Source organism: Ictidomys tridecemlineatus, chromosome 8, assembly GCF_052094955.1.
Source record: "Ictidomys tridecemlineatus isolate mIctTri1 chromosome 8, mIctTri1.hap1, whole genome shotgun sequence".
NCBI classification, from domain to species: domain Eukaryota; kingdom Metazoa; phylum Chordata; class Mammalia; order Rodentia; family Sciuridae; genus Ictidomys; species Ictidomys tridecemlineatus.
Window position 1 is genome coordinate 139,629,983 of NC_135484.1, and position 20,817 is coordinate 139,650,799.

Sequence of the window (20,817 nt, forward strand, 5' to 3'; positions counted from 1 at the left end):
AGGGTGGGGAGGCTGCTCCGTGCATCCCTAGAGCCTGTGAGGGAAGGGGGGCTCCCAGGAGCTGGCAGAGGGAGTCTCCTGGGTCCCCAGGCCCAACCTCATCAGCACATGCCCTTCCCCCTCCTCCCAAGCAGCCGCGCTCTCAGGGCCTGGATCTAGTCCTCCGTGTGGAAATCTGTCAGGAACTGAGATAAGTGCCAAGGAAGGAGGGCAGAGGGCGAGGGCAGCCGGGTAGGATGACAGAGGACACTGCAGCCCCCACCCCTCCCCCCTGACATCTGGCGCTCAGGCTTTCCATGGCCACACTTCTGGGCTCCTGGGGGAAGGGGAGGGACACACTCAAAGAGAATTGCCACAGAAGGACAGAGAAGCCAGCGCCAGCGCCTGAGTGTGTTTTCTTTTCGGGAGATGATGTGAGGCGTGCAAAAGTGAGCAGTGATGGTTTGCAGGAGCCATGGCCCGCGCCAGGGCTCAGCAGACGCCATTCCAAAAGGAGGGGGGGGGGCGGCAGTGGCGGCGGGGCGCTGGCTGCAGCCCTGGCGGCCGAGTCTCCGCTGTGCAGATTGGATTTTATGTCCCTGGCTTCACACTCAGTCCTCAAACTTAGACAAGCTGCAAGATGGATGGTTTTAAGATCGGTTCGCGTGTCATTAAAGCACCCCCCCACACACACACACACACACCGGCCTGTCTTCCTAGAAGTTTCTGGGCTCCCAAAGTTTTGAAGCTGTATTAGGAAAAAAAAGTCCAGAAAAATAAGTGCAGTTAGAACATCAGGTTTTCTTTTGTGCCCACTAAAAATGGCTTTTGCACCCTCGGCCAAAACACGGAATCAGCTCTCAGAATCAAAACACAAGCCACCCAGGGGCCGAGGATGGTGCAGAAAGAGCCAGATGTGGTTCCCAGATGACAAGCTTGGCCTCAGTTCCCCGCCAGGAGCACACGGCCCTCCTACAGCCACTGGGGGAGCCCCGTGTCCCGTGGAGAACCTGGGCCAAATGGGCTCCGAAATGGTTTCATGAAAGCATCTGTAATGTTCATCCCCGTCCAAAACTGTTTTCGGTAAGATCCAGCTAATGCGATGTGCTGGATCAGTAAACACGCCTGCAGAACCGGGCGCTTCCTCCCCGTGGACCGCGGTGTTTGCTGCAGGGGGTCTGCACGGTCCTGGCGTCTGACCAGGCCACGTTGCACAGCAGGACACCCCGCGGTCCAGCTGCAGGAGCTGCCTGCGTGGGGGGGGGGGGTCCACCTCAGCTGCACGGCAGCAGGGAAGCCTCCTCTGCTTCTCACTTCATGGCCCTGCTGAGCCCAGCCGCCGAGGCTGAGCCGATGCGCAGCCGCCCCCTCCTCACGCAGCTGCGCAGGGCTGCTGCTGAGCTGAGAGCCAGGAGCCTGCGAGACTCCACAGCGCCCTCCCGAGTGACCTGGAGGAAACCCACTGCACCTTGAAACAGATCCTTCAACTCTGGGCTTTGTCTAACTTAAAAGGACATTGAACATATTGCTTTGTAAGTAAAATAATGACAAGAGCAGGAAGCGGAAAGGAAACCAGTTTTTTCAAGCTACCCCTCAGCTCCCTGAAGACGCAGCTCTCCCCATCAACCAAGGACTTCATCTATAATTTGTTGGTGTAGGGAACAGTCCTGTGCTTGGACCAGGACGCTCTGGGGACAGGTCCCCCCCCCCCCATGAACACACTCAGTGGCTGCTGTAGTTGTCACCGAGTATCCAGCTCCTACTATGACCAAGGGTGTGTGCCCACTGCTGGAGGACACCGAGGAGACCCATCCAGCTTCAGGTCAGGTGCAGGGTGCGCTTCCTATTTTCTAAGAGAAGTCCCTGGTTCTCAGCTTTCAGGCACCGTACTTTCCACTTGCAAGGGCCGAGACTGTTGTCTGGGGGGCCGTTAAGCAGATACCCAGCACACCCAGTGGAGCAAGGCAGACCCATCTCCCACAACAGCCTGGAAGACCAGGGCGCACAGGGGAGAAGGGCCCACTGCTGCTGGGAATTCCCAAGTGCCTCTCAGTCCTTGACATCTGCACATCTTTGGGGGCCAGAAGTCTGGCTCTCAGCCCTCCATTACGCAGACCGAGTGGAGTCTCAGCCATGCGTGACAGCCCACAGCTTCTCCTCTGGTCTCACGTTCCAGGAACCCCCACCTCCTCCCCAGCTCTGTCTTTCACATGTCCCAATGACAAAATGGATGGCGCCTGTTTGAGTTCTGTTTGCTCATCCCCTGTCAAGTCAGTGAATGGCAAAACACACACACACACATACAAATGGGCAAAAATAAGCCACCGTCTCCAAATAGATTACAAGCCGAGAAGTGAATAAGTGATCGCCTACGGTTTGCCAGCTATCGGAGTCTCTCCATGTGTGTGAAATCTGTGTCAGTATAGGCTGCAGGACTCGGGATCAGCAGAAACGTGCAGAAAGGGACCCTTCTCCCTGTAGAGGTTGGACAGGCTCAAGAAGGGCCCAAAGGTCACCGATTCAGGAAGTCCCAGGAGTGTGGGACACAGGAAAAGGAAGGGGTTTTTTGCAAGGAGTCCCAAGGCTACACCCAAGGAGCAAGGGTGTCACCCCATTTCCAAGGTGGAGTGGATCCACCCACAAATAAATTCAGGAATGCAGAATGGGGCTGGATAGGAGAAAGGAGGGAGGTGACACCACCAGCCAAGGAGGCCAAGGGTCAGCAAAGAACAACTATAAAACAATTGGGTGGCTTAACAATGAAACGAAGAACAAAGGTCAGCTTCTGGCTTCAGCTTCTCTGTGCAGTTCATTTATTCTTCAATCACTCATTCATTCCCTGGCCAGTGTCTTTCCACGTCCATATCTCCTGGGGATAAAAAGAGCCCCTCTGGAGACTAAGGAGAAGGCACCACAGTTAGTCCTTGTACCTTTAAGCTGTGGCTTCTGCTCAGTGTAAAGTACTTTTTACTGAGTAGGAACAGTTTCAGGAACTGTTCAGGGTCCTCTGGTGGTTGTGTAAGAAACCCGATCTCATTGCAAGATGCTCCCCTCTGACACCCCATGCTTTGAAGACCTCCTCCACTGCTGGCCGAGGGTCAGCTGCAGAATTCTTGCTGGGTTCAGCATTTCCTTTGTCTCTTGGGCCCCGACGTCAGGTTCTGACAAGTGTAAGAATTTTCCCTAAATTTTCATGAAACACAAAAGAAACTCTTGTGTGGAGGAACATCATGGGGGGTGGGGGTGGTTTCTGGATTGTGTCATGTGTCCTGACATTTATATTCCTCTGCTGAGCTGTGCTGGAGGAAAGATGGGGAATACCTACTACCCTCCCGTCTGTGATGCTGGGGATTCCCTAGGACCCAGCTCAAGAGCCCTGTGTGCCAGCATCTGTCCTCCTACCAACCGACCCTTGGTGCCTCATTTCTGCTACTATGGGGGGGAAAAAGATAAAAGAAAAATAGTTTGGTGTGTTAGATAGTCTTCCATTACCCTAACAAACACCTGAGATATTCAGCTTATAAAGACAAAAGGTTTATTTGGACTTACAGTTTTAGAGGTTTCAGTCCATGATTAGATGGTCCTATTTCTTTGGGACAGCACATCATGGTGGGGAGTGTGTGGTGTTACAAGTTGCTCACCCTTCAGCAACCAGGAGGCAAAAAAGAAAGGTGAAGAGGGTCCAGCCATCCCTCCCAAGGGCACACCTCCAATGAGCTAAATTCCTCCCACTAAGCCCCACCTCTTAAATGTTCTACCAGCTCCCCAACAGTGCCACAGGCTGGGGACCTTTAACAAATGGGCCTTTGGAGAACACTTATCCAAACCACACCATTAGGGGATAGAGCAAGAGAGAGCTTGGCCTAAACCAGGTCTCTCAAACTTGGCACTACCAGTACCTTGGAACAGAGAATTCTTTGTTGTGGAGCTGCCCTGCGCCTCGTAAGATGTTTAGCAACAACTCCAGCCTCTGCCCATGAGCTGCCAGTAGTACCCCTCTCAGCATAACTATTAAAAATGCCTGCAGACATTGCTGCATGTCCCTGGACAGAGGAGGCTGCCCAGTAGAGATCCCTAGTATAGTCCTGCACAGTAATGCAGAGCCACAGGTGGCCACTGAGCACATAGCTAAATCAAATTGAGATGAGCTAAGGATTAAAATATACCCCGGATTTCAAATATCTAAATGAAAAAAGGAAACAAAGTAAACTATCTCACGGATATTTTTATATTAATATATTTTTAGATTCTTGGTACTTCATATTGATTACATGCTGCAATGACACAGTTTTTATACATTAGGTAAAATAAAATATAAAAATTCACTTCGCCTCTTTATTTTTTACTTTTTATAATGTAGTTACTTTTTTTCGGGGGGAGGGGGGTATGGATACAAGGATTGAACTCAGGGGCCCTCAATCACTGAGCCACATCCCCAGGCCTTTTTTATTTTAGAGACAGGGTCTCACTGTGTTGCTTAGCACCTCACTTTTGCTGAGGCTGGCTTTGAACTCCTGATCCTCCTGCCTCAGCCTCCCAAACAGCTGGGATGACAGGCATGTCCCATTGCACCCGGCGATAATGTAGTTACCTTTTTTTTTTTTTGTCATATTTATTTTTTAGTTGTAGTTGGACACAATAGCTTTATTTTATTTATTTTTTATTTTAGGTGATGCTGAGGATCAAACCCAGGGCGTCACACGTGCTAGGCGAGTGCTCTACTGCTGAGTCACAACCCCAGCCCCAGGTAGTTACTTTTTATATGATACATGTGGTTCACATTGTCCTGCCCTGGGACTGTCCAAGATCTCCACTGATCCTGACCGAGCTGGACACAGGCAAGTTCAAGTTTCCTGTAACGGACTGGCTCTCACAGAAGCAAAGAAACCACTTTCCATCACTCTCTGCAGACAGCCGAAGCATAACGGTGAGGACCCAGAATCTGCTCAGGAAATCTCCACCGCTCTCCCTGGGGAGCATGAGAGTCTCTCTCCCCAAGATAAACTAAGGTCGCTGTGAAGAGGCCCCGCTCCGCCCACCCCACAAAGGAAGCAACCCCAACTGTCAACATCCTGCTCTGGTGGATGCTGCAGGCCGCGTCACTCCTGGCAGAAGCCTGAGGAAGCCTCATGTGCACCCCCTCTTGCCTGCGAGGCTCCCCGTCCTTAGGAAGCTCCGCCCCTCCTCCTGCCCTTACGTCCCTCAGAGGCCCCAGTGCTGACCTTGGGTCCCAGCCTAAAGCACTGCTGGGAGTGGGTGGAGACCTTAGGAGGCGGGGCCTAGCGGGAGGAAGTTATGTTCCTGGGGCGTGCCCTTGATGGGGTATTGGCACCCTGACCCCCTCCATCTCCTGTGCCCCCCTCTTTCTTGGTTATTAGGTGAGCAGCTTGGCTGCACCCTACCATCTTGTGCTGCCTCCCACAGGCCTGGGCAATGGGATAAGCAATCATGGATTCAAATTGCTAAAACGGTGAGTCCAAATAACTTTTCCTCTTTTTAAGTTAACTTATCACCAGTATTCGACACAGTAACAGAAAGCTAGCAACCACTCCAACCCACTGACTCCTAGCCATGGGAAAGCACCCTGTCTTGCCTGTGCTGGGCATCTTGCTCCCCTCCCTGAAAACTATGGCAAACCATAAGCACCAGCCTCCGTTGTCACCCATGCACTTGCACACACACATGCACACATAGACACACCTCATCCCTGCACACGATCTAGCAACATCTTCTGAATGACTGCAAGCTTTCAAAACAAAATCCACAGGGTGAATTTGGATTCAGACAAAAATCTGCTTTCAGTCTGGAACCACAAACCAACAAAATGAGCCCAGAGGCCTGACAGCTTTCTGGAAATATGCATTTAAAAAATGCATATAAAACACAGCTTAAGATCTCTGTATATGTTACTGTTTCTGCATGTCACCTTACAAGGTGAATCGATCAGTGTCACATTTCTGCTACTACCCAGGACCCCTGGCTTTGCCTTACCATGCTCTCCCTATCCCACACTTGTCCTGAGATTCCAGAGAACATGGAAACAGATCTTCCCTCTCCACCATCATAGGCTGGCAGCCTTAGGGAGGGACAGTGAGACTGCCAGGCCCTCATTTCTATTCCTGGGCACTCCTTCCTCTGAGGAAATGATGGCTATTATGTGGTCACCACCCTCCAACAGACCACATTGGGACACACTTCCCTTACTGCCCTGAGCCTAGCTAGAACTCACTGCAACAATTCAGCTGGGCTTCTGAGGGGTTAACACACAGCTAAATAGGATCATCTGATCTACCCCATGTATTTCTTTCTCAACAATCTACAAAAATGATTTTTTTAAAGTATTGAATGTAATCCATCCGGGTTTCAGGGGCTCTGCAAATAGGTGGTTCAACTGCATTTTTTTTTCCAATGGGGTGGTGGTGGATGGAGGGGTTCATTAGAATAGCCAGTTTAGAGGAGGTGTGGAAATGCAGGGTTATCTTATCAGATAAAGTGTTTATCGTCAAGATAACTGAAGGGCTGATCCAAGTACTCTGTCATAAAATTACAGAAGGAGTCTTAAAGTGAGAAAGAATATTACCATGTGAATAGGCCCAACTCCAGGACTCGGAAGGCATCTTCTCTCAGGTATCTGGACCTACAGAGCATGAAACTTAGTAGAGCATTCAAAACAGAGCCGTGAGCCAGGTCCCCAGGGGGGACTAGAATCACGGAACTGACATGATTTCCACAAATGTGCTCGGCAGAGGTTTTGGTTGAACTTTTAAAAAGAAATGTTCTACTGCAGTCAATAATCTTACAAAATGCTGCCCTGCTGATAATGGGACTGGAACAATAGGAGGTACTGTGAAATACACAAGCAAAACCTGAGTAAATTGTAACTCCTTACAACACTAGATGCTTGTTAAAAAAATATATCAATAGAGATGGGGTGTGTAATTCAGCGGTGGAGCACTTGTGGAGCATGCCCGAGGCCCTTGGTTCTATCTCCACGTGGCACACACACACACAAAAATACTATTTACACTAGTTGTGGAAATCCAGCACGGCTCTTCCTCAGAAAAATTAAAAATGAAATTGTCAGATGATCCAGCAATTCCATTTCTGGGTGTATGCCCCAAAGAATTGAAATCAGGGTTCCAAAGACACACTGATAAACCCTTGTTCATTGTTTCCAATAGCCAAAGGTGGAAGTTATTCGGGTGTCCACCAAAAGATGAATGGAAAAATTAAAAATGATCATGTACACGCAATGGAATATTCACTCAGTGTTAAAAGGGAACCTAGTACAACTTGGATGAATCTTGAGGATATTATGCTAAGTGACATAAGTCGGTCACAGAAGGACAAATACCATAGGATTCCCAAGAGTAGACAGCTCATAGAGACAGGCAATGGTGATTGCCAAGGGCTGGGAGAAGGCGGGTGGGCAGTTAGAGCTTAATGGGCACAGAGCTTGTTCTGGAAGACAAAGAATTTCTGTTGGGGGTGATGGTTGTACTACAATGTGATGTACCATGTCTCTAAGCCGCACACTCGAAATGGTTAAAATATGTTTTATGTACAATAACACAATTTTATAATAATATGTGTGGGCTAGGGATATAGCTCAGTGGTAGACTACTTGCTTAACATGTGCAAGACCCTGGGTTGGATCTCCAATACTGAAAAAAATTTTTTTTTCAAAAGAAAGCAGAATTGGAAGGGGGAATAATACAGGCATACTAAACCCTAAAGCCCCAGATGAAATGAGAGCTGATGCCAGAGAAGGTAGGCCCCCGGATGTTGGTAATGTACTGTTTCTTAATCAGTGTGTTAGTCGCATGAGCATTTTTTAATTTGCAAACATTGATCAAACTATACATTTAGGATGTGGCACTTTTCTGAATGCGTGTTAGGCTTCAATTAAAAGTTTGAAAAAGAGCTAGGGATAGAGCTCAGTGGATAGAGAGCCCCTCTAGCATGCATGAGGCCCCCAGTTTGATTGCCAGCACTGCAAATAAATAAAGTTTGAGAAGTCAGATGAATAAAAATTAAAACCTAACTAAATCAGAAAGTCCACAGGCTGAAAGGTAATCTCAAGTCTATAACAATATATGATAGACAGTTCACTTGTGTTCTCATTTGGCTCTAGGGACAACTTCTTTAGTTCTCACATTTATAAAACAATTCTGATTTTTGTGTTCATGGCCACTTCTGTTCATGGGCAAGATCAACACCCCCCCACTTCCCCGCTCCAAAAAAGTCTGATTTAAAAAAAAAAAAAATCCTGGGAATCCCTTCCCCCAAGGCTACTTGACACATCCAGGTTTCGTCGAACAGTTTGAGTAAAAAACAACTTGAGTGTGTGGATTTCTCAGGGTGCAGCTTTGGCAGGATCAGGTAAATCACAGGTGCACCCTTACCTGGACCAGCCAGCAGCTTATTCATTAATCAGGTGCTTAACCGGCTGTTGCTCTAAGTTCCTCTCTGGCCTGGCAGACTGGTGGCTTTGGACTGGTTCCCAGTTTGGGGCCCCTGCAGCTCCCCTTTTCCTCTTTTGGCTAGAACTTCTCTCGGCAGATTTCTGGGCCATAAACCTGGCTTCTGCCAGACTTTGCTCTCAGCTGGATTCCCCAGAATCAGAGTTGGTATCTTCCGCTTTCTCCCATTTTCCTGGACCATTCAGCTGATCTGAGCTGTTTTCTCCACAAGAGGTCCTAGGTCTCCTTCCTTTCTGCCTCTTCATTTTCCAAAGCTTTTTTTTTTTTTTTTTTCTACTTGACTCTAAATTCCTTCCCTCACCTGACTACAAGGCCTAGGGCTCACAGAAGCCCATTCTACACTCCACTACCATTCAGCCCTTTTAATCTTGGCTTTTAAAAATAACTTGGGACTGGAAGTGTACCTCAGTCATCCGGTGCTCGACTACCATGTCTGAGGCCCTGGGTTTGATCCCCAACACTGTTTAAAAAAATATATGTAAAAAAAAAAAAAAAAAAAAACCTATGTGGATTCTTCACAATATATCAAGCCCTGAATTCATGCAATCTAATGTTCACAGCTTCTTCATTTTAACAGGGAAGAAGCTGAAGCTCAGAGAAATAGGAAATTGCAAATCCAGGATGCAAGGTTTGCCTGGCTTTCCCATGCTACCTATCATACCAGGTGTATTTGGGGCCTCCTGTACATTCTGCTGAGATTAAGTCTCCTGCTGGGTTCTGTTCTCCCAGGACCTTGACATGTGGATCTCCCTGTCTTTTTCTCGTCATAGAAGAACATTCACAGGGAATCATGAAATGTCAGGGACTTAAAGAACTCTCTGGAGTTCCAGCTGGAGATGACTCAGAGGTATATAATACTTGCCCAGCATGCACAAGGCCCTGGGTTCCAACCCCACACTACTAACCACTACTACCAATAATAATAATGATAACAGTAACAATGGAGTCTCTAGATGTCTTCTGGTTACCCCCCTTTTATTCCAAGGAGCAGACTGAGCAGCTTGGCATGCACCTAACCTTGGGGAAATACCTGTGTAAAGTGCTATGGCTGAACAAGATGGAAAACCATCACCCCAGATCACACCATGCCATCTTTTACTTGGGAGTGGAGGTTATAAAACAAACCAATCTTAAGCGAGAACTTATACGACTTATTTCAGACCCAGCTCTGTCCCTTGGGGGAGCCAGCACCAAGAGCTAGCTTTACCCTTTACCACCAATCCCTTGCAGCTGGGGAGCAGGACCCTGTGGCCCTATTAGGCCAGGACAGCACATGCACAAGGGCTTCTATTGTTTTAGAAACCCACTCCATACAGTCTCGGGCTGCATATGCACCATCAGGCAGCCAAAGACAGACAAAGCCAAGATTTCAGGTCAGTTTTGTCAAAAAGAGAGAGAGAAAGAGAAAGGGAGGGCATTTAAAACTTTTTCCCCCCTAGAATTTGTTCAGGATTATCAGAAAAAAAATTTTAAAAATCATTCTTTAAGGTTGAGTGGGGCAAGGGGTAGGGAAAGATTCATTTCCTAATGACAGGCTTTTGCAACCAAAGTTCCAAATAAAATAAATCCTTCTTTTCCATTTCTACATAGGGAAAAGGGAGGGTGGACTACATGTATGTAAACCTCATGTGAAAACGATGCTCACTCTAATATCAGCTCAGCCTCCTCCACTTCCTGTCCTCCACTGCCCGCCCCTACCAGGCAGAGGAAAGCAGTGGTTTGTGACCCCCAGCAACTCTTCCCACAGTATGACCTCGTCAATCTCCATGACCACTGGCCCTCAATTTCAGAAAAGCTGAAGGAGGTCCACTCTGTACTCTATTTCATGTTTAGTTTTTTTTTTTTTTTCCCCAAAAAAACTTCACAACTTGGGACAGGCTAAACTCAGGAGCACCCACGTTTGCCCTGTTCCCTGCCCAGCCATGGAGCGCGTTCATAGCACCATGCTCTACTTTGGCCAGATTTGAGCTTGCAGGAGGAAAACGGGTCCCTCTTTCAGCTTCTTCCCATCAAATCCGGTGACAAAGCTTCCCAGTTACCAAAACAGAAGCATGTCGCAGGCTTGCCTCCCACACCTCTGAACTTTGTTCCTTGATTAAGTGGGATTAGATTCCCCTCTAAACAGAACTGGACCATTTCCAACCAGTGTCTTCAGGTTCTTCAAACATTAACCCAGCAGATGTTTTTTTCTAGAGGATTGTGTTTGGCTTTGGAGTTGGCTCCCCAGGCGCCAAGTGGAAAGTCTGAGGGGTGGATCCACAGTGGCCACCCTTCCCCCCCCCTCCACTCCTCCCCACCAGCATGGCAGGAAAAGGAAGCCCCCCTTTGTGTGCACAAACCTGCTGACAGGCACCGCCTCTGCCAACACGCTGTGCTTTCCTCTGTCCAGCTGTCAGGAGCTGCAAGGGACAAGGAAAAGATGACCCTTCTGTTCCTAAACGGACAGGGGGAGATGGGCCAAGAAACGCTGGGGTCAGGCAGAGAAGGGCTGGACCATTTTCCCCTCCTCCAGCCTCACCAGCGCTGCCTGACTTTTGACATCTGTTGCCCAGGAAGAGAAGCGACTGCTTCTTGGAGCAGCTGTAAGGGAAAAAGCTCACTGACCCCAAAGGAAGGAAATTCAACCCCGCAGACCCTCCAAGAGGCTGGCCTGCGAGTCTGTCCCCGTCCAGCCTGGAAACGAACAAGGCAGGGGCCATTAGAGGGCAGCATGAGCCTGTCGCAGAGCACAGATCCGGCTCTGGGTCAGCCCCCCCCACCCCGCCCTTCAAGGACAGGGTGTCGCCAAATGCAAAAGCACTGGGGCTCCAGCGTCCGCAGAAAAAAAACAAGCTGCAGAGAACTCGGGGAAGGGGAACGGGGAGCATCCTCCAATCCCAAGAGCTGCAGCCCCGCGCCTGCCGGAAAGACCAACCCGCAGAGGTCCCGCACCCCCCCCCACACCCCCCCCCCCTGTCCCCGAGACACTCCGGGGCCCGGGGCCCCTGTGAGCGCCAGGATCCGGTACCCAGAGAGCGGGGTGGGGAGCTCGGGCGCCAGGCCTTTTGTGTCACTTCGCTCCTCGGCCTCGGAACGCGAGGACAAAGAGCGCCTTGGTGCTGCCAGCAGCTGGGGCACGGCTGGGTTTGACAGGGAAGGACGAAATCCGATCCCAGCGATCGGGCAGATCGTCCTCGCACGTCTTTGAGGTGACCCAGTTCTGAGACCAGCCGCTAGGCTCTGAACACATGTGGATCACGCTCCCCGATCGTGCCCCCACCGCCCCCAGCCCTCGCCCCGGCCTGGCCTGCGAGGTAAGAACGTGGCATCCCTTCACGGGACCATGCCAGTCAGGCAGTCCCCTGTCAGAGCAGCTCCGGGGGCTCTAAAGGACCCTGGAGCAACCAGGATTGATGGGCCTCCGTCCCTTCTCCCACCAAGGCACCTCTTTCTGGTTTACCAAGAAGTCCATCCAAAGGAGGGCGTTGGAGATGCTGAACAGAAAAGTGGGGTGGGGTGGGGAGTGGGGGTGCCTCAGTGCAGGTCACCAGAGGCAGGAAGCAAGGGGGGGTTGTGCAATGTGATCGTTCATTTCTTCTGGCAAGTTCCTGGGATCAGCCCTGATTCATAGCACCATCTGATTGGAAGATCTGTGCAGAGTAGGCTCCGCAGCAAAAGATCTGGGCAGATTAAAGTGTCCAGCTGAAGGTGACAGGTGACAGAACACCAGCGTGGAAGTCTCAAGAGCCCAGAGCTGGAGCTGGAAGGGGTATGCACCGTCTTTCCACCCCAAGTCTCATTTTATTTTATTTTCTCTCCTCCTAAGATCTCTCTGCCTTGACCAGGTGACTTTGGCTAGATCAGGTGGAGGTGATCAGTCCGTCTCCATGCCTGAAGCTTCTATGGGAAGCCATTGCTGTTGGTTGAGCATGGTTCCCAAGTGTTTCACCTGCGCTCAACATCCCAGGTGTGGGTCCTCTGAACACCCTCAATTCTGTGCCTTCCCTCTTCCCCATTAGACCCAGACCCAAGGATCTTGGGTCCTCCCCGTTCAATTAAGTGGTTTCATTTAAAAAGGAGGCCTCTAAACTGAAGGTAGCTATGGCACTCGCAAAATAGAATACAGTGACTTGAAATGGAAGGGTGCCTTCATGTCCTCAGGAGGGTTTTGGGTTCCGAATTATACTGTGCTATGTAGTCACACTAAATTTCTTCATTCCATGATTTTGGACACATTCTTCACCTTCCTGAGCCCATTTTCTCACCCCCAAGATGGTAGTAATCATAGTAACTATCTCATAGCATTATTGTATGGATTGAATGCAGTAGCTCAGATAAAGCATGGAGCACCATGTTCCCAGCCAATCATAAGTGCTCAGTTAATGTTAGTTTTTACATGGTTTACTATTAGTATGGACCATAAGAGGGTATGACTGACACCTTGCTCAACCACATATCCAATGCTTGGATTCCTTTCGAAATGCTGCACCAAGCATTCCAACTTTTCCACCAGAAAGGGCATATTATCCCATGAAGCATCTCAGTCGTCTATCTTTGACAATTTTGCCTGCTGCAAAGAGCATCCTTGTGTGGAAAATGAAGTCCAACTCCAGTGAACTTGGTCCTCCTCCTTGGGACCATGGGTCTGACTTCTCTTCCTCAATATTTGAATTGTTGTTGCATCCTTTTTCTTTTCCACCTCCCTAATCATCCCTAATGCTTTCAGACGGTCTTGACAAACAGAGATGGTGTCTGTTTCTCTCTTGGGGGCGGAGCCTGATTGGTCCAGCTCAACTTTGACTTTGAACTTGTCTGGTGAAGCCCAACCTCAACTAAGCTTTATGGGGAGGAGGGATCAGAACTGCTGATGGCTCCTTTTTACCCTGCTTTTATCTAAAAGCCTTTTAAGTCTTTTTTTTTTTTTTTTTTTTTTTTTGCTGCTCGGCCACATGTGCCCCTTCCTGGGCTTATGCAATTCCTTTTTCCACTCAAGCGAAGAAAGTGAAACATTTTCTTATTAGATTCAGCCCCTTTCCATGTCTTCCAAGATGTTTTTGGATCTTGTTCCTGGCACCCTCGACGTGTACTCATCTCTCTCCATTGAGTAACCAACAGATTTGGTTAAGATTGACCTTTGTGACTTAATATGGGTGACATATGATGAAAGTGTGGGGCAAGCCTTGGCCAGGCAACCCTGCCTCCTGGGTGGCCCAGTTCTGACGGTCGCTCAGTCCCCTCCCCTCCCCCCATTGCCTTGTCCCACTGACTCTATAAAGTGTCTTCTGCTGGGTCTAGGCCTTGGCAGTAAGTGGCCAATAGAAAGTCAATGGCTTCAGGGAAAGAAACAGGGATTGGGTAGGTGGAGGGGGAACTGGGGCAGAGAGGGCAAAGGACAGAATTTTAAATAAAAAAAAATTAAAGAGACATGGTCAAAACATGGACATTAGGAAGGAAAAAGAAGATAAAGAAATTTGGATAAAGTAAAAAGAGGAGGGGAAAAATGGTGCAGGAAGTAAGTAGATATTAATGAAATAATTTTTTAAATGAACTGCAGAAGGCGCAGGTAACAACAGGAGCAAGATGAAAGCAAGGGTGGGTTGTCCACAAAGGCAGGACACCAAGGCAACAGGGGACAGCAAAGAGCTGTCAAACTGAGTTCTCTAGGCCACCCCAAGGGCCAAGAGATTCTCAGGTTGTCAGGTTTCATGCATGTCCCCAGAACACCTGACAGTGACCTCACCCGGACAGAGGAAAGAGCTTCCTAACCAAGGCATGTTTTGTTACCAAAAAAAAGGTTCATTCACAGAAGGATGTTTTTGCTTTCTGAAAATTTTAGGCATTGGAAAATGTGCACACCAGGCTCTGATGGCACACATGGCTTTCCAAGGCAAGATGGGTCTAACGTAAGCCTTGGAAATAAACTGTGATCCTACTACAGTGTGCAGCTCCAGCAACTCAGCATAAAATCAGAACCTTTCCTCTTTGGCGACTCTCTGCACATCTGGATCATGCCATCTTTCCATAGATGTTTACGGGAGGGACCGGTGGCTCCTGGAAGCAACTGTGGTTTAAATATGCCCCCCCCCCAAAGTTCATGTGTTTGGAAGTATTTGGAGGTGGAGCCTCTGGGAGTTAGTTAGGATTAGATAAAGTTGTGAGAATGGGAGCCCCATGGTGGCATTGATGCTTTTATAAAGAGAGGAAGAGAGGCCCCCGCTAGAAGGCTTGCTCTGCCTCACCATGGGATGCCCTATGCAGCAGGAAGACCCTCACCAGATACTACACCTTGATATCGTGCTTCTCAGCCTTCAAGACTGTGAGCTCTAGTTACCTCTATTCTTTATAAATTACTTAGCCGGTGGCATTCAGTTATAGCAACAGAAAATCAGGCGCCAGTCCTGACTTCAGGAGCAGATTCAGTCAAGCTCCACGTTTAATCTCAAAAAGGTGCTCCTAGTCCCACCTAGGACTTGCTACTTTGTGTGGGTTTTTGAGACTATTTCTGGGATTTTTTTTTTTTTTTGGACCAAGGAAATGAACCCAGGGATGCTTAACCACTGAGCCACGTACCCAATGCTTTTTAGCTCACTAAGTCACTGAGCCTGGCTTTGAACTTAGCAATCTTCCAGCCTCAGCCTCCCAAATTGCTAGAATTACAGGCGCCTACCACCAAGCCCAGGAAGACTTTTTTGAGTTCAGCTTATACCAAGAAATACATCCCTAACGAGCACACACACACACACACACACACAGACACACACACACACACACACACACGTGCGCGCACACACACACACACACACACACACACACGCTCTACTGAAGCAAATACTTCATGAAACAACATTCAATCTTGCTATAATGCCATCTGGTATTTTCTACCCTGTTTCATTGTTTTAAAACTCTGGATCTCCCTGACTAATAATTGACAATACGAAGTCTGAGAAACAATAGTGAAGCAATCGTTAATAGTTATTTCCAAATGAAGAAGACAGACTGAAAACACACATTTGTCCCTTTTCCCTTCAGAGGTGGTCTCTTTAAAATTATAATAAAAGAACAACGGGGCAGGAATCCACAAGAAGAAAGAGCACAGGAGAGGGACCAACAGTGCATAGGAGACTTGACTAGTTTTTAGAAGAGACACCACGAAGCCTCCATCACAGTAAAGATCATAACACCCCACCCCAGTAGATGATTTTGGTTGCCTATCAGTAGCATTTACTTTTAATGCAATTCCCGTTTCATTCAGAGTCCTCACTTTCCATCGTAAAGCCATGTTGTCAGGGAAGACAGTCCCGACCCCCAGTTCCAGGACTAAGTTTTCATTAGTCTGAGGCAGTCTCACTAATTTTACTCCCCTTGCATAGTAATTAGTTTAGGAAGGGGTGTAGCCCCTAATTTTGGACATGAAGTGCAAAGATGACTAAGGATAGGACTGATGACCGGAAGGATTCCAACATCTTAGAGGGTTAGAGGAAGAATGAGTCTCAAAGTCTCCCTCCAGAATATGGGCTGCTGCCTTTGTTTTTCTTGGTGGTTGATATTGTTTTGTCTAGGTTTGTTTTGGTTTTGCAGGACTGAGGATTGAACCCAGGGACACTCTACCACTGAGCTATATCCCCAGCTCTTTTAAAATTTTTATGTTGAGACAGGGTCTTGCTAAGTTATTTGAGGCTGGCCTCCAACTTGAGATCCACCTGCCTCTGCTTCCAAAGTAGCCAGGATTATACATGTGCATCATGGCACCTGCTTAAAAACAGAGTTTTAAAGACCTGTGTCCCTGCTGATGTATTTCAGCCACTCAGTTGATCAAACCCCTGGTGACCTTATCTGTGGACTTCTTGGTACATGAGATAAAAAAAGAAATCCACTTTCAGTATGAGCCACTTTTAGTTGAGTTTCTTTCTTTCAGGAAAGCCTCCTACCTGATACACCAACACATGTATTATAAAATATCACAACACAAGAGAATTACCCACCCAGACAGGGCAGGAGATGGAGAGAGCAAGAGGAGAGTGATTAGACTTGGCAGAGGAGATAATATGATAACAGAACTTGTGAAAAGTAATCATCAGGAAGAAATTAACCCATTGCATTAATTATTGCTCCAAACAAATTACCCCAAGACCTAGAAACCTACAACAATAAGCATTGTCTCACACAGGATCTGAGGTCAGGAATCCGGGAGCTGTTAGCTGGATAGTTCTAGTTCAGGGTCAAGGTTTCAGCTGAAGGCATGACTGGGGCTTTGCGAACCCTCACACGCTGTTGGCGAAAACCTCAGTTCCTTGCTGACTGTTCACAAGAGGCTTCAGTTTCTTGCCCCATGGACCTGTCCATAGGGTCGCTTAAGTAGACTCAAAACGTAGCAGCTAGTTTTTGCCAGATCTGGAAATCCACGAGATAGACCTATTCTCGAGAGTCAGAAATCATCGTTTCTGTATTATTCTATTTGTTAGAAGCAATTAAGGGTAGCCCGTTTACCAGGCAAGAGAAATAGGGCTCTACATTTTGAAAGACATAATACCAAATAATTTTTGCACATAGTTTTAAGCCGCCACACATATGTATATAAAAATAGCGTGTAAAAAAAAATCGGTGAGGCAGCTGGGTGCCGTGGCACATGCCTGTAACCCCAGCGGCTCAGGAGGCTGAGGCAGGAGGATTGTGAGTTTCAAAGCCAGCCTCAGCAAAAGCGAGGTGCTAAGCAACTCAGGGAGACCCTGTCTCTAAATAAAACACTAAAATAGGGCTGGGGATGTGGCTCCGTGGTCGCATGCCCCTGAGTTCAATCCTGGGTACCATCCCCTCAAAAAATTAAAAACCAAACAACCCAATTGAAAATGGGCAAAAGATCTGAACAGGCACCTCACCAAAGAAGATACACAGATGAAAAATAAAGACAGGAGAAGATGCTGCCTATCAGATGTCACTAGGGAACTGCCAAGCAGAACAACAAGATGCCACTTACACCTGCTTCCATGACCCAGACCCAAGATGCTGACAACACCAGATGCTGGGAAGGACGCGGAACATCGGCCAGTCTCCCTCTTTGTTGTTGACAGGAATGCAAATGGCACAGGCATTTTGGAAAGCAGATTTTCAGTTTCTTAAAAAAAAAAAAAAAACACTACTCTATGACCCAGCAATCACACTCCTTGGTATTTATTCAAATGAGTTAAAAACTTGGGTCCACACCTTCCCCTCCCTTGTATGTACTCCACATATCCTCCCAACTTCTAAATCTTCATGGTGATCCCAGTTATCTCTAACAGGGCTCTCAGAGTGGGATGAAATCTGAAGGTCCCATCCAGGGAGGACCAGACGTCGACAAAGGCAAGCACTCCAAGAGAGTAAGGAGGACTACACATGCACCTGTCCCTAGCTGTGAGCTCCATTTGTTACTTCCAGAGGAGACTTCTACAGGCTCCCAGAATTCAGGAGGGGATGGAAGGTCACAGGTGGAGTGGAAAAGGGTCCCATCCTCTGCTCAAACAGAGCAGGACCAGGACTCCACAGCAGACCATAGTAATCCCTGCTTCCAAGGAACCCAACACTCAGCTGTCCCAGGGCATCTGTTCCAGCTTCAGTCACACAAATGTGGTCTTTAATACAACAGCCTGAGCCTGCATCTGTTTTCTGCCTCACTTGGGGGAGGGAGGAGGAAGCTATTTGTGTCTGTTTATATGAAGAATCCATTGAACTGAACATTTGCTACTATTTAATTAGAACAAATGAAAACCATAGTCACTGTGTAAAATGGAAATTGCATGAAACACGATGAGCATAAACAGAATGGGCGGACCGAGACCTACGTTCTTGTCGGTGGGTACCACAGAGGAAAATCTTGGCTGATCCTCACGGTGAGTGGTGATACCCTGACCCTCAGTCACTTGGGTATACACCTAGAAACGTGTTGTGAAGTCAGCTATCAGAAGTTAATGGTGAGAATGTTTAAAAACTAATGTCACACGTCGAGCAACATGGATGAAATGAAAAGCCCATCATTTATGTTGAGTGACTAGTAATCAAATAATAAGGTTATACCCACTGTAAAAATGTCAACAAGCTGGGGGAATACTAAAAGAGCAGAAAATTTGAGCCAGATGATGCAAAAAGACATAAATGGAGAGCTTGGGAGGAATTTAGTTTGTCTAAGGTCAAGATGGTAAGAAACTTCCATGCCGTGAATAGGAGTGGTAGTGCAACCTCAGGGCTGTGTGTGTCGGCTTCCCCATGCTGTGACACATTACCTGAGATAATCAACTTACAGGGAAGGAAGGTTTATGTTGGCTCACAGTTTCAGAGGTTTCCGTTCATCGTTGCTCCAGCTCCACTGTCTTTGGACCTGTGGCGAGGCAGCACTTCAGGGCAGGAACACGTGGTGGAGGAGGTCCTCAACCATGGCAGCAGGGGGACACAGAGAAAGACAAGAGGGAACCGGGGTTCCTTCAAAGGCACACCTTCGTGACCTAACTTCCTGTCACTAGGTCCTGTCTCCTAAACGTTTCACCCTCTCCCAAGAGTGCCATAAGCTGGGGACCGAACCCTCAACACATGAGCCTTCTGAGGATATTTGAGATTCGTAACAGATAGGTTCAACTATAAAGATTAAGGATACATGCCAGCCATAGGGAGCAGAAGGAGAACTAGCCCTGAATGCGTTGGCTCCCGTGACCTAAAGCCCTCTGACATGGTGGCCAAAAGGGGACCACAGCAATAGTGTCCACAACAGGGGCAACTGTGTGGGCTAGGAGGAAGTTCCACTTTTACCTTTTTCTTCTATCATATATTTTTAATCTTCTGTCTGACTTACAAATTAATATCGCAGTCCCGGTCTCTGTTCATACCCCCAAACCTGTATACCAAACCCTCTAAAACATTCACACAGGGCGTCTATACGGGTTTCTAACCCAACATGTCCACAACCAAACTCTTGACCTTCTCGACAATCTTGGTCCTCCTCCTGGATGCCCTGTCTCAGTGACTCCGCTGACCACTCCACTGTCCACACTGGAACCCCCAGTGGTGGCCACTGTCTCCCTACCTGAATTCTGAGTCCACTCCCCCTTCAACCTTCTTTCTGCTTCCATCTTGTTCAAGTGTCCATCACCACTCGCCTGGGCTTCCATCAGAGACGCCCTCAGTTACCTCCCGGCTCCTAGTCTCACCTCCACCCCTTGCCTATCTTCCACATGGACGACAGAATAACCATTTTAGGGCCTAAGTCTGGTGGCTTCCTAGGGACACTCAGGATGCATGCCAGCCTCCGTGGGCCCCGAAGGTCTGGCTTAGCCGACTCCTTGTTTCTCTTTCCAACACTTTGACCCGCGTCAGAACTCTGCCTACAGAGCATCCATTCCCAAGGAGCTCTCTTGCATCTGTCCATCGTTTCCAAACAGAAACCCAGTTCCCTTTCAGGCCAAAATGTAAAAGAGCTTGGCTTATCTCCTGAGAAGACCAACGTCCGAGCCAACCTTGTAAAATCTCCTGCCCACTTTAAAGTTCTTGAAAAGCAATCTCGATTCCCAGCCAGACTCCCTGCCCACGTGTTCCTCACCCGCGTCCCCCCACCCCCAGCCCAATGAGCCTCCTCGGGTCAACACCACAGCTGGGCCTGCCCCTTCGGAAGCTGATGCTCCAGCCAGGGTGGTGGATTTATGGTGCGAGGTTACCAGGCACGTAAATCTGAGCCTCAGGAATCAAGGGCTGTGACATTTTTATAGCCTCCTCCCCCAAGTCCCTGCATGGATGTGAAGCAACTGGAGGGAAGAACATCTGGTTTCACTTTTTTTATTCACTGCCATGAGTCCCCTCTGACAATACCCTCCATCTCGCCAGGGTTCCGGTTCCTGGCTGAATGAATGAGCCATGACCTGCCAGAGGTCTTGATTTTCCTGTCTCATCGTGGTGTAAAGAAGCCACTAGAAAGAAAAAAGTCTCTGCTATCTGTTGAAACAAAGCATTTTCCTGAGTCTAGGCCGGGGTGGTTACCTTCCAGCTTGCCAGTCAAAGAGGGATGCTTCTGGGGGAGGCAGGGAGAGCCTTCCTGGGCCATCCTTAAACAGGGGATGTTGCAGGTGGATTCGGGTGCAATGGATTCTGGGACTTGTAGTCTTTGGCAAGATGGCCGTGTGGATGAGGGCAGCTGCCAGTCACAGCATGAGGTGGGCTCCTTCTCATCACACCACCCGGTCATCCTGAACGGGACTTACCACGGTAATGCACATCTGGCTAAAGTTCACGCTGGGAAGACCCAACACTGCTTGACTCTGTACCCAGAGATCGGAAGCTGCCCTAAAGAGGTGTGTCGTTCTAAAGCATGGCTTCTTTGGCTTTAACCCGGCTCAACTGGCCTCGCCCCATGACAAGG

The 20,817-nt window shown here is 48.4% G+C and overlaps 2 long non-coding RNA genes across 9 annotated transcripts; one reads left to right on the top strand and one right to left on the bottom strand.

Moving 5' to 3' along the window:
* Positions 1–2,775: 2,775 nt before the first annotated feature.
* On the bottom strand, positions 2,776–17,547 carry LOC120888963 (uncharacterized). Of its 8 annotated transcripts, XR_013425380.1 has the most exons (6): positions 11,470–11,880; positions 10,981–11,042; positions 10,802–10,861; positions 6,560–6,616; positions 3,529–3,621; positions 2,776–3,162 (listed from the first exon to the last, which is right to left on the bottom strand). It is a non-coding gene; the product is annotated as an uncharacterized LOC120888963 (long non-coding RNA). The 8 variants fall into 8 exon arrangements; XR_013425383.1 differs by lacking the exons at positions 10,981–11,042; positions 11,470–11,880 and adding an exon at positions 17,416–17,547; XR_013425382.1 differs by lacking the exons at positions 10,981–11,042; positions 11,470–11,880 and adding an exon at positions 11,887–12,430.
* LOC144366338 (uncharacterized) lies at positions 11,261–18,249 on the top strand. The gene is made up of 2 exons (XR_013425388.1): positions 11,261–12,210; positions 14,278–18,249. It is a non-coding gene; the product is annotated as an uncharacterized LOC144366338 (long non-coding RNA).
* Positions 18,250–20,817: the final 2,568 nt, after the last annotated feature.